Source organism: Morone saxatilis, unplaced genomic scaffold (assembly GCF_004916995.1).
Source record: "Morone saxatilis isolate NCDOM2014 unplaced genomic scaffold, NCSU_SB_2.0 Contig2, whole genome shotgun sequence".
Lineage (NCBI taxonomy): Eukaryota > Metazoa > Chordata > Actinopteri > Moronidae > Morone > Morone saxatilis.
This window is the reverse complement of record NW_023339762.1, coordinates 9,141,588-9,144,662: the sequence shown is the minus strand read 5'-3', so window position 1 is coordinate 9,144,662 and position 3,075 is coordinate 9,141,588. Positions and strand designations below refer to the sequence as shown.

Here is a 3,075-nt window from a genome sequence, read left to right as displayed (position 1 = left end):
GGGGGGGGGGGGGGTGCGTTGCTCCCCGTCTAGGCCCTCCTTCCCTCCTTCACCGTGTCCCACCAGCGATCACGCAAAAAAAGCGTCAATTACCAGATTGTGCTTATTTTTTATTTATTTGTTTAGTGCCGTGAACCTTTTCTTTGTAGCCTGCAAATGACCCACGTCGGTCGGCGCTGACCCCCCCCTCACCGTTGTGGGAATCTCCACAGCCCGCACTGCGTTGTCTTGCATGCTTTTGCACAAAACTTGGGGGGGGGGGGTAAAAAAACAACAACACACACTTGTTTAAGCTGCACAACACTCATATACTGTGCGTTTAAAGGCCTGGACACGGTGTGTGTTGTTAGTCAAGTGCTTGTCAGGTCTGGAGCGTATGTGTTTTTGGAAAGAAGCACGGATATTATGTAGGGTAGAGCAGTCTGGGTAGTGGAGTACTCAGTGTGTGCTGCAGTCCACGGTCGCTGCTCAGTCCTCCGCCCGGGCTGAGAGCAGGAATCCCGGGCTGCTGTTGCAGCTCCGCCTGTCGTGGGCGATGGTTTATTTTGGAAGGTCCACCTTTTTGGGATTTGTAATGACGGTTGCGAGCGATGATTGGCTGAGATGTCCACAAAAGAGGGGGGGCAAAGGTTTATAGGCGGACTGCCTTCTACAGAGTCACGTGTCCGCAAACTCCAGGAAGTAGATAGTTTTGGAGATAGTTTTGGAGATAGAAATGGATTTAACAGTAACAGCTCGTTTTGTTATTCGCGTTTCAACTGTTGATTCAATATAATTAAGGGGATGTGAGGGAGGATAGTCTTAGGAGGTGGGATCCATGGTGGGCAAAACATATTTTTTGTACGAAAGTGAGTTTGTCACCGTTTATTCTTTGGTTGTTGTTGAAAGTTGATGTTTAAAATAAAAGATCTTAATACGTCCAATAGATAGACGCTTGATACTGTGTATTGTGTTGTATTGGTATGGAGTTGAACTAGAATCTATATGAGTACACATGTACAGGTATGTAATATACCGTACACAAGGCTGCACTACCAACTGTGTGTCAGCTCATTTGTCATAAACTGTTTCTCTAAGACTTTCTGTGGGAAATTACACTACTTACGTGCAATTATGTAATCTTGTGACTGTTGTCTTGTAGAGGGGCCCTGTGTTAAAACATCGTTTTAATATCTTTATTAGTTTAGATTGTGCTTACATAGTGTATTTTCCTAAATTAAATTGTTTCATCCAATTACCACAGACTAATATACAGAACACCTGGGGCCGTATAAAATAGTATAGGACTAGCACTAGTTGTTTAGGAGTGCAAAATGTATGAAGCTGCTGTCTATAGTGCGCTGTGTGCACTGTACTTGGAGGGAACAGTGGATATACCAGTTTTCGGGGTTTGTTTTTTGCATTGTTGGGCCTTTTATAGGGTTTCTACTGTCAGGAGTGCCTCGAATATGAAACATGTCATGTATATACTGACGCCTTTAAATGGTTTTCTTGGCCCCACGAAATGATACAATAAATAAAAGAATCAGACTACATTACCAATTGCAGATTGTAAACAATTTATATTGTGCAAACGATAGTAAAGACAGGACGTACAAATAAAGAATATATGCCAACAACTTTAACATTGCTTTATTTTCAAAACAAAATATTTCAAAATAGTCGTAAAGTAGTAGTAAACAGTATTGTATATTTTGCTGCCTGTTGAAGAGTTACAGAAACTTTTATGCACCAGCATCGTACGGGAAATTCAAACCGTGAATGAACATGTATGTTAACAGGAGCCAGATGCATCACTGTCAAAGGAACAATCTGTTCACTTACTTACTACACAATTATTACAGTTGCCCAAGTACAATTATTACCTGTTACTATTGGTATTAATACACAGTGTGTACTGGGGGCCAGTCAAGTTTGGATGTTTATATTAAACATACACATTTCATCACTATTGCTCCCAATACATAATCCAAATTATTATAAAAAATACCAAAAAGTCCCTCAGGAACATGTTTCAGTTGTAAATGAGTATAGGAATGATGCAGGTATTGAGCAGAATAATGAATAGTCCTGCAAGGACTAGTTAAACATGAGAGAAATTAATAGTCAACATATGACAAAGTATAATTTGAAGACATGACAACACACACACACACACACACACCTCAAATGTCACTGGCGGATTTTTCCCACTGCTGGCATTGTCGCGCTTCAAGTCAAAATGGGCTTGCTTGGTTACTGTGCGATAAAGCTTTGATTGACAGTTCAGACTCCCAACCCGGGACCGTCGCCCCGCCCTTCTGTGGATCCTCTGAACGAACGGACCAATAGCGCTCGTCGGGGGGCGGGGCTACGTCTGAAGCCCCGCCTCCCCCCACAGCTAACCGAACGGGAGATTGTTTTCCTCTCGGGGAGATTTTTCACTTTGCAGCCCACAGCTTCAATTGTTTATTTTAAAATCACACGCCACTGATAAGTTGCTTTTAGCACACACGCCACTTTGGTATCTTCCCCGGCCAGAGGTGTAGCGGCTAAACCCTCCAATAACGGATTAATCCAAGCAGCGTTGGGATCTTCAGCTCGCTCTTTAGGAGAGGGGTGAGTTGGATTCATTCAGCAAGCTAACGCAGCTAGCGTGCCTGCCTCCCGTTAGAAGACGGTATTAGTAAACTGCGCGGGGAACTGACCTTTCTTTGCACTCACTCTGAACGACACTTAATATGACTACACTAATAAACCGGTAGCTATTGCTCACGTCAGACAGGCTGCTCCAACAACAGCCAGCCACATCGCTAATGGTTAGCTGCATGTGCTCCCCTGCTAGCGGCGGACGGAGCTCGGTGTCGGGCTGCTCATGTTGTTTACATTAGCTAGCAGCTAAGTGGCAGCTCACAGCCGCCTGACGACAAAACAACTTCTCGGCGTAGTTCATCGAGAAAAAAAAAAAAAACCAACAGGTGTAGTCTGAGGCGGGAGAGCAGTCAGGCGGTCAGCGTTTTGTAGCTACTTTTCTGCTTACCTGGTTGAAACGGAGAGTAATTCACTGCACTCCTGCGCCACGCTCTAAATGGCGGG

General features: G+C 44.1%; 1 protein-coding gene across 1 annotated transcript in view; it reads left to right on the top strand.

Moving 5' to 3' along the window:
• Positions 1–2,355: 2,355 nt before the first annotated feature.
• Positions 2,356–3,075, top strand: part of sin3aa (SIN3 transcription regulator family member Aa) — a gene marked incomplete in the record, with an annotated part of 14,953 nt that continues 14,233 nt past the window's right edge. The window contains 1 exon segment of the mRNA XM_035664665.1: positions 2,356–2,598.